This window comes from Marmota flaviventris, chromosome 16 (genome assembly GCF_047511675.1).
Source record: "Marmota flaviventris isolate mMarFla1 chromosome 16, mMarFla1.hap1, whole genome shotgun sequence".
Taxonomy (NCBI): Eukaryota; Metazoa; Chordata; class Mammalia; order Rodentia; family Sciuridae; genus Marmota; species Marmota flaviventris.
The window spans coordinates 51,677,941-51,691,077 of NC_092513.1; positions in this window are offsets into that span (position 1 = coordinate 51,677,941).

Consider the following 13,137-nt stretch of genomic DNA (forward strand, 5'->3'; position numbering starts at 1 on the left):
TCATATCTTTGGTTGTACACAAAGTATACTCACACCATTCGTGTCTTCATACATGTACATAAGGTAATAATGTCCATCTCATTCCACCCTCTTTTTTACACCCCTTACCTCCTCCCCTCTCCTTTGCCCTATCTAGAGTTTGTCTAATCTTCCCATGCCACCCTCCCAATCCCACTAAGAATCAGACTTCTATTTTTTTTGATGTTATGATTTTTTTTCATATCTCTGTTTGTATATAAGGTATGTTGACACCCAATTCAGGTCTTCATATTCTTTGTATTTAATCATACTTAACAGTATGGTGAAAGACTTACCCTTTCTACATAAGACGAGGAGCAATTCAGGGATTCTAATCTTATAACTTTTATTCATCATGTCACTGAAAACTCTACCCAATGCAATGAGGCAAGAAAAGAAACCTGGAAAGATTAGAAATAGGGTAATCAAATAGTTTTATTGGCAGACAATATGATTATCCAGGTAGAAAACCACTAGAATTTATTTGTTTAAGAAAGTTACAAGAACTAATGGATTGCAGCAAGACCACAGTATATGACTTCAATATTAAAAATGAATGTGAACATCAGGAAGATAACAGAATAAGAGATTCCAGGTTCACGACTCCCAAAAAAAGTTCAACTCACAACCATATTGGTAAGATTACCTTTGTAAAATCCCCCCAGATTATAAACGAGCATGTGCAACTTTATGGTTTACATTATAGGATAAAAAGCACATAGAGATCCAAATACTATATATAATTATAATACTCTCTAAAAAACAAACAAAAATGAATTAAAAAAAAAACACAGAAAGGAAAAGACAGTCTCACTTTGAATACATTGCTCTTTCCTCCCCCAACATGGAATATGCCACACAGAGATCATGGTTGCTACAGAGGTGAACATCCAGCTTCTCTAGCATTCCAGGATACTTCTCAAGAAGCCCCACCATCTCTCTCAATTTTCAAATTGATAACAATTTAACATTGATTGCATAAAACAATTCTATATCTTCTTTCCCCCATTTAATGTTTTTAATGACAAAATTTACATCATTTTGCAATACATAGCCCTTGACAATTTATTTTAGCTAAATCGTTATTAATAGTAACACTTGTATTTGGGATAAAATTGCTCTACATGCCACCATTACATGCCACATATGAAATAGCAGGGCTAGGAACACCTAGGTTCAGGTAGAACCAAAGTAAGTGGTTCTGTGAACCAGAAAAATATATGTATTAAAAATAAATAAAAGTTAAAAAGAAATACTTGAACAAAATAAGAAGTTTGACAAAGAAATTTCAATAATAAAAAAAACAGAAATTTTAGAATAATAAATACAACAGCTGAAGTGAAAAATGCAATAGAAAGCTTTAACAGCAGGATACATTAAGCTGAAGAAGTAATCAGTGAGTTTGAAGACAGAACATTTGAAATGATTCAGTTAGAAGAGCAAAAAGAAGGCAAAGAGAGAGAGAGAATAAACAAAGTCCTCAGAAAATATGACACACCATCAAGAGACCTAATTCATGTATGACAGGAATTGAAGAAGTAAAATATGTCAGAAATCATATTGTTAAAAAAACATAAAAACTTCCCCAATCTGTGGAAAAGAGGCTAACGTTCAGGTCCAGGAAGCACAGAAGTTTACAGTCAAATTCAACCCCAAAAGTGAACACTGAAACACAGTAATCAAAGTATCAGCAACCAAAGACAAAATATTCTGTGGGCACCAAGGGGTTGAAACAAACAAACAAAACTCACATACAAAGGAGCCTCTCTATGACGATCAGCGGATTTCTCAGCAGAAACTCTGAAGGCCAGGCAAGAGTAGCACAAATATTCAAAGTTCTGAAGGTACAAAACTGCCAACCAAGAATAATTTATCAGCAAAACTATCTTTATGAAATAAGAAGGAAATGAAAACTTTTCCAGACAAACCAACCCTGAGGGAGTTTATCACCTCCAGGCCTACCTTACAGAAATTGGTACAAGGAGTTTAACCTGAGACCAAAGGCTGCTGATTAATAACATACAGGTGACAACAGCACAAAACTATACGGTCCAAGTAATACAGAGCCATGTTCAGATTCATATGTGGCATGTAATGGTGGCATGGAGAGCAATTTTATCCCAAATACAAGTGTTACTATTAATAAAGATTTAGCTAAAATAAATTGTCAAGGGAAACATATTGCAAAATGATGTAAATTTTGGCATTAAAACCATTAAATGGGGGAAAGAAGAATTCTTTTTTTATGCAATCAATGTTAAATTGTTATCAATTTGAAATAGATTATTATTAAATATTACATGTAAGCCTCATAGTAACCACAAAACAAAAATCTATAAGCCATATGAAATCAAAATAAAAAGGATTCAACCTATGAAACCACAAAAGAAGACAGCAAGAGAAGAAGAAAGGAATGAATGGACAGAAAACAATTAACAAAATTCCTGTAGTAATCCTCGTGGAATAGATTCCTTAATTTAAAAAAAATGAATGAATGAATGAATGAATTACAAAAAATAAATAAAAGACCCAACTCTATGCTACGTGCAAGAGACTCACCTGATGCCTATTAACTAAAAGTTAAAGAACAGAAAAAGATATCCTACATAAATGGAAACCAAAACAAGAGTAGGTATACTTTTATCAGAAAAAAGTCTTTAATTCAAAAACTGTGAAAGGAGACATTAAGGACATTATAAAATAATAAAGGGTCAAATCATAAACAGGTTATAGCAATTGTAACTATACATATTCCCAACACTGGAGAACCTAAACATTTAAGATTAACATTAAGAGATCTTAAGGGAGAGAGAGACTACACTACAATAATAGTAGGGACTTCGATATCCTATTTTGAACAGTAGATAGATCATCCAGGCTGAAAATCTGAAAAAAAAACTACTGGACTTCAATAACAGTTTAGGCCCATTGGAGCTAACCCACATACAGAATAGTCCATCCAACAACAGTAGAATACACATCCTTCTTGAGTACACATGGATATTCTTTACCATAGGTCATATGTTAAGCCACTGAACAAGCCAGAGCAAATGTAAGAAGACTGAAATTATTTCAAACATATTTTCTGAATGTAATCATTAGTAACTAGAAATAACTGAAGGAATTTGGGGGGAAAAACACAAATACATGGAAATTAAACAGTATTTTACTGAACAACCAATGGGCCAATGAAGAAATTAAAAGGGACATTTAAAAAAATATATTTTCACAGATCAAATGGAAGCACAGTGTACAAAAATTTATGGGATACAGTAAAAGTAGTGCTAAGAGGAAAGTTTACAGAAATAAATACATACAAAAAAGAAAGATCTCGATCAACTTTATGCTGCGAAGAAACAGAAAAAGGAAAGCCAGTTAAGCCCAGTGTCAGCATAAGAAAAGAAATAATGAAGATCAGAGCAGAAATACTGGAAGTGAAAACTAGAAAAAAATATATAAAAGATCAACAAGACTAAGAATTGTTTTTTTGAAACTATAAATGAAATAGATAAACCTTAGCAAGAGTAAGAAAAAGACAAATCAGAAATGAAACAGGAGACATTATAATTGATACCTTAGAAATATAAAAGATCAGAAGAGACTATTATGAAAAATAATGTGCCCCAAATTGAATAAACTAAAATAAATGAGTCAATTCCTAGACACATACAACCTATGCAAAACGAATCATGAACAGGTGGGAAATCTGAGAAGACCAATAATGAGTAAAGACACGGAATCAGTTATAAAATATCTTCTATCAAAGGAAAGTCCAGTAGCTAATAGCTTCACTACCAAATATGTAAAGAAGAACTAATACCAATCCTTCACAAGTTCTTTGAAAAACTTAAAAAGGAAATACTTTCAAGCTATTTTATGAGGCTATCATTATCTAGACGTCAAAGTCAGACAAGGATATGAGAAGATCCTTCAGGATATTTGTGCATCTATACTGTGATTTTGGAAAACATCTTGGCAGTTTCTTAAAAACACTTCTATTCAATCATAGGTAGCTATTCACCCATTAGAAGAGAAAGCATATGTCCATAAAAAAAAGATGTATAGAGCAAATGTTCATAGCACCTTTCTGCAAAGTTACTAATGCACCCATTTGTTTGTTCATTGGTCTGCTAAGGCAGATGATGGATTAACACATCTTCCTATATCCATTCTGTAAAATGCCACTCAGCAATAAGGAGGAAGTATTGATATATACAACATGGAAGCATCTTAATTGTGCTGAGTAAAAGGCAGGAGAAACACAAAAGTACCAACTATATAATTGCATAAGATTCTAGGAAAAGCAAACCAAAGCTTAATATCAAAAAGTAGACTATAAAGCTGAAAATCAGAATGTCAGAGAAGAACAAGAGGATGCAGAAAGTGGAGGGAGACAAGAAGTGGATTAAAAAACGACACAAGAAAGCCTTGGGGGTAACACACCTGTCCTTGTCTTGATTGTGGTGTTGGTTTCACATGGACACTCAGATGTCATACCTTCCCAAACTGTATACTTACATTCTGCGCAGTTGTCAATTATTCATCAATAAATATTTTATGAAACATTTTATCACAAATAAGGAAAATAGATGGTTAAATTAAAATGATTAATAATATCACATATTTCAGAGAATTAGCTTTATCTTCACATTCTCTTATTTTTAAGATAGTTTAAGTTCCAGCTTTTATAATGTTGTATGTCACTATTGCTAAAATATAAATAATTCAAAATTTAAAATATATTAATTTGTATTAAGTAACAAGACAACAATATTCCGTTGTTTGACAATTTTATTTACATATAATTATCATGATAAATTCCACACATTTAAGGTGTAAAATTTGATAAACTGTGAATATAATTTTTATAAATATCTAATATGATGGTCATAATAACTTTGGGACATTTCCTGTTATTTCTGTTTCACTGATAAGCAAACTGGGATAGTGAGCTATGTAACTTCTTTGGGATCACAGCAAGATTTGGTGTCTGCTGATTGTCTTACGCAAGTTGAAATCATTGTGGTTATTTGTGTTCTGAATAATTTTGAATTTTCTTTTGAGCAGTTTTATTATTACAGCATTAAATTCTGTGTCTAGTTTAAATCATATGGGAAATACTGATATTCTTATTCCATAGTAACTGAACATAGTAAGTCCAAACATAGTAAATTCAGACTGCAAGGACTAACATGCTTTCTCAGCTTCCCTGTTCCAATGTTGACTCAGTTTTTAGCCCTTGTAGAATTCTTTAGATATTTCCCCTGGTGCAGCCTAGTGGTCAGCTGGTATCCCAGTGGATCAATAGGTATCCATTATTCAGTTCTAGATAAATTTATTATGATAATTGAGACACAATCCATGCATATGTGTCTCCAAATTGAAGAGTGAAATGCAAAAAGAACTTCATACGGTTACTTTTTTGAGCTTCTTCCACCCTGTGATCTCTTCATTACTTTCTTTTTCCTTGGGATATATTTTTTCCATCCTTCAGTCAGATAGTTGGGGCTTTAGTTACTCCATTCTACTGTACACAGCCAAAGGTTATGATTATATGACAATCTTGGTCACTCGTTCTATTCATCACATCCTGGTGATGAATCATGTAAAGCTTATATACAACTATAAACTAGCAATTCTTTCCCCCAGTCTGTGTCTCCATGATGCCATGTCACACAGTTTGAACAAAAGTTAAATTTTAGCCCTCTAGCCTTGTGAATATTTTTCTTAGTAAGCCAAACATAAATTTTTATTATCATGAACAGATTGTTGGATTGATATCTCTTTAAAATAAATGAGTTTTTCTTTTAAACACATCCAAATAGAAGAAATAGATCATGATACTTAGTTTTATTCTTAGTTGAAACCATAGATGTCAATGAAGGTGAGAGTTCTAATTATGTTTGACTTATAATAACAGGATGGCATTTGACTACTAACATTACAAGTATTCTGATAGCTATCTGTATCTTAAAATAAACACTGAAAGAGAATAAAGTAAAGAAAAACAAAGAGAAAAAAATTCCAGCCTTATAATAGAAAGAAACAATAAGGAGCTTTTTAGATTATTCATACACTGCTCTTCAGTATAAAAGTAAGGAATATTGAAGTACTAGATTTTGTTAGGTTTTTTGTTTATTTGTTTGCTTTTGTTGTTTTGCTTTGCTTATTTTAGCTTAAATATTTATATTTATGTTTTTGTTTTCTTTCTTCTAGTTAGTCTTCTTGCTCAGTTAAACAATATATATACAAACAAATATATACAAACAAATATATATAAACAAAGTCATCAATTACACACTGTCACAGCCAAGAGGAGCCTAAGGAGACAAGATGATAAAATACAATGTAGTGGATGGGATCCTGAAATAGAAAAAGGACATTTGATGAAAACTAAGGAAATCTGAATAAACTAGGCATTTTAGTTGTGATGTCATCAATATTAGTATACTGTTTTTTTAATTATCTGTAAGCTTAAAAATACTTTTAGAAGGCTATTTTAATATTGATTTATTTTTTTCTAAAAGTACATATAAAATAATCTGATTTTTTCTATTTATTATCTCTATTAAAATGTAACATAATTGTCTTAAATCCATTCATGCAAAACTGCACAATTTTCTTTCACCAGGTCTCTCTTACTTCCTTTTTACCACCTCTTTCTTAATTCCTGACCTATGTTATAACTTGACCAAGAAAAACAAGCTTTCAGTAAGATCCTCAATATCTCAATGTCCACATCTAGAGAAATAAATACTTCCACTCCATTGCCTTCTGTTGTAACAAAAGATTTGGCTCCACTTAGCCCTCTTCTCTGACTTTGGACAAAGATGATACATAGACAGAAAGAAACAAAGAGATTAGATGTATGCTCCAAGACTCCCTATCTTAAACAAAAATTCTCCCTGACACTATCATCATCTTTTATCTGTTATCCTTTCTTTCCTCCTCATCACAGAAACTTATTAGCTATTTCATTTTCTGCTATTCTCACGTCTAACTTAATCTTTGCCCTTGACTTCTTATTCTCATCCCCAAGAGCACCACTGAAAACATCTTTGTTAGATCTGCCCTGACCTTCCTGCCACTAAATCAAACACTTTTCAGTCCATGTCCTCTCAGCATATTGGTAGAATTTACCATTCCTCCTTTATTCCTTTTATTTCTCCAGTGACGATTCTTGTGTTGTTTTTTTCCTTCACATAAGTAGTAAAACCTTCCTTCTTGGTCACTCTGTCACTTCTTACAATCTCTCAAATTTGAGATCAAGACTCCGCAGGGCATAACCCAAAGCTGGCTCTTTTTCTCAGTATATTCTTTCCTAAAGCAGTTTATTCAATCCCATTTTGCCATTAACTCCCAGACTGATATTTGAGCTCAGACCTCTTTACATGAATCCTAGTGAGCCGACTCAAAGGAGTGGAACCTGGGCAGGCCCTGTGCTCCGAGGGCTCGGTGTTTGGTTTGGTGCTTTGTGTTCACTGTCTTGAAATCCCCAAGAAGTTTGAACAAAGATCCTCACATTTTCATTTTGAACTCGGTCCCAGAAAATATGTAGTGTGTCCTTTCTTCAGTTGGACATTCTCCCAGGCAAATCAAACTCAAAATATATAGAAAAAATTTCACAGTCTCCCCCAAATCTGCTTCTATTATTGTATATCTCAGTAAATAGAACATAATTAAGCCTGTTGTGAAGTTTAAAACCAAAGATTCTGTAAGGAAATAATAAAGGGAGACACAGAGATAGGGTGCAGAGGCAGTGAAGGCGGCCGAGTGGCTCTTTGTCCAAGCGGCCACGTTTATTGATACCAATAGGTTACATTAGGTCATTAATACCATAACTACATTATTGTTTAGACTATTAGTAAGGTTGCTTATTCTGTAGTTACATTCTACAGTTTATATTAGGAGCTTTGTGCAGTTCTCTAGAAAGTCCATTGTTTGAAGTTACTGTTAGGTGGGCAGATCCAGAAGCACCAGAGTTTGATGAAACATTGTAGCAAAAAAGTTATTTTATTCCCAGGAGCTATGTGCCTTCAATCAAGATTTAAGCTTGATGAGGCTCTAAACGTAGGCTTCTCAGGACATTGCCATACCAGCTAGACATCGCACATATATTAACTATATTATTAGATCTCAACATAGATTACAGGGCAACCTAAAGGTGGGAAACACCCCAAGAGTTTGCTCACCAAGGGAACACTTCCTTTTACATTTCCAGGGTCAGAATCCCTACAAGATTTTTTTTTTCATCAGTAAATATGTAGGACAGTAATTATATGATCAATTATGTAATCCAGTATACCACACTTGGAATTAAAAAAAAAATGAAGACAAACTTTGATTGATCATGCTAGAGCAAATAATGAAGTGCCTTTTAAACATGTAGAAAACAATATTATAAAATTATTGTCTTATAAAAAGAGATCAAATTGTATGCTGCCAAATGTATAGAAAAAAATAGACTTTGAAGGTATGTCAGGTATGCATTCTTTTCTTAACTTTTGATATTTATATTCTTAGATTTAAAAAATGTAGCTAGCAATAATTCATTTTTTCCTCAGAAACATTCTCTTTCACACTTCACTTTGCTTTCACTAGACTCAGTGCTATGATTTATTCAGTGAATAAAAAGCACAATCTGGGTATGGTGGTGCACACCTACAATCTGAGCACTTGGGTGTTGAGGTGGAAGACTTGGGGCCAGGGCTTCAAGACCAACCTGGGCAACATAGAAAGACCTTGTCTCAAAAAATTTCAGAAACTACTATGGTGTTCAGCACATTTTGTTATAAAACCATAAAGAAGAACAGAGAATTGATATCATAAATAGGAGAGTAGTTACTTTTCTAGTGATTATATTTATAGTGAACAGAAAAGAGGGGATAAGCTTGTGAGAGGGCTGTAGAGACCTTCAGAGGTGGCTAATAAAACTTTATTTCTAACCTGTATATGTCATTTACAAAAGTACACTTCACTTATCCACATTATCCACCCTTCTTTCACCTACAAGACATTTCCATACCAGCTAGACATCTTTTTTCTTATTTAATTTTTGTTTTATTTATTTTTCTTCTTTTTTAATTTGTTATTTGTTCTTTTTAGTTATATATGACAGTAGGATGTATTTTAACATAGCATACATGCATGGAATATAACTTCCCATTCTTGTTATTGTGCATGATGTGGAGTTACACTGGTCATAGGAAAGCTGTGTGCAATTGATTCTACTGTCTTTCCCATTCCCGTGCCTCCTCCATTTCTCTCACTGCCAATCTGGTGAACCTCCCTCCACACACACACCTATTGTGAGTGAGCATCAGCATATCAGAGAGAACATTGGACCTTTGGTTAAAACCAAAGATTCTTGACAACAGCTGCTTTTTTCTCTTACATATTCAGTAAATCCCAAACACTATTTATCTGAACTCTCAAGAACAAGTTGAATCTATCAGCTTTTCTACTTTGTCTCTGACACATTCAAATTCTCCTACTGGAACTATTAGGAAGCCACCCTTGTATGTTTCCCCTCAGCCAAACTTGTACTTCCCTAATCCATTTTCCATTCTTATCTACTTCATATGAAGAAAGAAATAGTTCAAAATACAAAGGTTTGCCTAAAATCTTTAAATTTTAACATTTATTTTAGCACAGAGGTCAAACTCTTAAGATAGTACAAAAGACATTTTACCAGCCTATCCAACAAGGCTCCTCTCAGGCCATACTAACAGTTTTTGACTATCACATGCATCCTCCAGCCTCAGAACTGATTTTCAAGTGCTTGGAATACTTAGACTTTCCTTCTTTTCTGAATAATTTATTTTTCTGATAAACTCTATCATGATATTAACAAGCTAGAAATAAACACTGTTCTAGATCTGTATAGGAATTATTTTTTCAAAAGCTATCTTCTCTAATCTGTTCACAAAGAATAATTCATTTTAAAATGAAGTTTCTTTGTCCTTGGGCTATCCTTCTTTCCAACTTTCAGTGAGATAGTTTGGGGCTTTAGTTACTCCATTCTACTGCACATTTTCAAGATTTCTTGAAAATCATGAGAGAGTGGAGTAAAGAAGGAAGAGCATGACAGGAGGTTTCTACACTCTGCTTCTTAGGAGTTGCTGTCTCAGTTCCTGGAGCCAGAATCAGAAGGCTTCCTCTATCCCCCTTGCTTCCATTAGGGTTGCATGCTATGTTCAAACTAGATAACATCTGAGGGAAATAATAAAATGATAAACTCAGATCTGTTTTGATGGGACTTCCAACTCTGGTTTTCTGCCCTGATCTGACTGATGGTATTTACTTTTCAGATTCCTCAAATACTTTCCCAACCACTTTGAAGCTAGATTGTGTAGTTGTTATCAAGGGAAAGGAAGGAAAATATTTTTAAATGAAGTTTCAGATGTTTCTAAGAAAAACTGGGAAATTGAAAATATTTTTAATAGAAACAATGCTATAAAATATTATGGAACTAATCTAAATAAAGAATGTGAGTGTGTCAGAAGATCATTGGAGAAAGAATACTGCATTTTTAGGTAATCTTGATAACTATGGGTTTGATAAAATGTCTTGATATTTTTATATAACATGGTTCATGAATCTATGGGCATTCAGGTCTCGGTCATGCTATATAAAATGTGTGCATTTGTACGCACAAACACACACACACATGCATACACTAAGTCTATATTTCAAGGATGCTAACAAAAATATAAAAATTTTCAAAGCAACTTTATCCTTTTAATCTGTGAAAAAATGCATTTTATGAAATAATTCTCTTCTAGAAAATAATTGCTTTTTAATTTCCCAAACAACAAGCATAAATACCAAATCCTAGATATAAACTTCATCCATTATTTTAATAATAAAATATAGAACATTATCATCTTGTTACTCAGAAAGCAGTGATGAAATCTGAACATGGGAAAGACGGTTTTTGTCCAAGGAAGTAGACATTAAGTGGTCTCTATTAAATAAACTTTTGAAGCAAAGTAAGAAACTACATTTGTAACAGTTGACAACCCAATAAGGAAGTATCAGAATATTAGGGAATATTTTATATGAGTAAATCATCTTTTGACTGAATTTTATCTCTTAGGTGTATGAAATATCAATTCACTGCCTTAGCATTAATTAATTAGGGTCTGCATAAAGAAAAGGTGCATTTCCTTACATCTCTACCACTTCCCTAAAATACCAACAAACCAAAGAATAGAGATTGTTTTAGTCAATTTTTTGTTGTTGTTGCTGTGCCCAAAAGACTTGACAAGAACAATGTAGAGAAGAAAAAGATTATTTGGGACTCAGAGTTTCAGATGTTTCACTTCACAAATGGCTAGCTCCATTGTTCTTGGCTTGAGGTGAGGCTAGCTGATGGGCAAGGAGAGGAAAGCAGCTCAGAACATGGCAGATGCAAAGAGAGCAAAAGAGACCTTTGCTCATCAGAGACAAAATATAAATCCCAAAGGAAACTCCACAATGACCTACCTCCTCCAGCCAAGACTTACCTACCTACATTTACCACCCAGTTAATACATATCAGTGGATCAATTAGGTTACATTTCTCATAATTTAATAATTTCACTTCTGAATGTTCTTAATGGAAGTGGATGAAATTCCAGAGAAAATTATTTAAAATGGATTATTGAAATGTTCGGTGAAGTAAAAGAAGATCTAACTAAGGAATGAATTAAGAGAGCAAATACAGGAGATGCAAGAACATTTCAATAAAGAAATGAAAAGAAACCACTTTGAACTCATGGAAATCAAAGACACAATGATCAAATTAAAAATTCACTTGAAAGTATCACCAACAGATTAGACTGCATAGAAACTAGATCTTCAGGATTGAAGACAGAAATTCAGGCACTGGATACAGGATATATGAACGTGAATATCCAGTATGTAAGAAAAGGGGCAGGGGTGGGAAGATCAAAATCAGAATATATAAGAACTCTGAGAAAGCATCAAAAGAACAAACCTGAGAGTCATTGGGATAGAAGAAACCATGGAGATATACCTACAAAGATTAAGAATATCTTCAAAAGGATAGTAACAGAAAAAAATTACCCCATATTAGAATTAAGATAGATATCCATATGCGGGATGAACATAGGACCCCAAATAGACAAGATCAAAATAGAAATTCTCCAAAACACATCATAATTAAAATGCCTAATGTAGGAAACAAAGATAGAATATTAAAAGCTATAAAAGAAAAACATCAGTTCTCGTTTAGAGGCAAACCCATACAGTCCACTTCTGACTTCTCAACTCAAGAATCTCAAATCAAGGAGAGCCTGAAATAAGACATTCCAAGTCCTAAATGTAAACAATTACCAGCCAACACAAAAAAACTATCTTTTTTAAAATTGATAGTAAAATAAAAACTGTCCAAGATGAAGATAAACTAAAAGAATTCATGAACACTAAGCCAGCACTACAAAGACTACACTACTTGAATAATATACTACATGTGGAGGAACCACAAAACAAACCTCAAATTTTCCAAATCAATGCAAATCACTATAAACCAACCAACTAAATAGAAATCAAGACAGAATTAAATATAGCAAATGAACCAAATGGCAGGAAACTACAAACACTTATGCATAATAACAGTGAATGCAAATGGTCTTAATTCCTCAATTAGAAGACATAAATAAGCAGAATGGATAAAAAATAATCTAATAGAGAAATAAGAATTCTTAGGTTCTCTGAGGCACAAAATTTAAAAAAATAAGATGCATGGACAAAAGAGTAAGAATAATTCACCAGAATTTATTAAAGTAATAAAAGAAAGCAGAGCTCCCATATTGGGGAGGGGTCTTAAGACAAGGATTACCATCAAGTGTATTTTCTCTAGGAAACTGTAAGATTAAAGAGGAGTTAGATGGCCTTAAAGATCTAGAAGTTTTAAAGAACTTGGTCTTTGATTCCAGTCACACTAGGGCATCCAATCTGGATGTTGATCATTCACCAACACATTTCAATTTCAGGGAGTGACTCAGGATTCTGGCACATACCTTTTTTTTTTTGTTTTTGTTTTTTTAGAGAGGGAGAGCGAGAATTTTTTAATATTTATTTTTCAGTTTTCGGTGGACACAACATCTTTATATT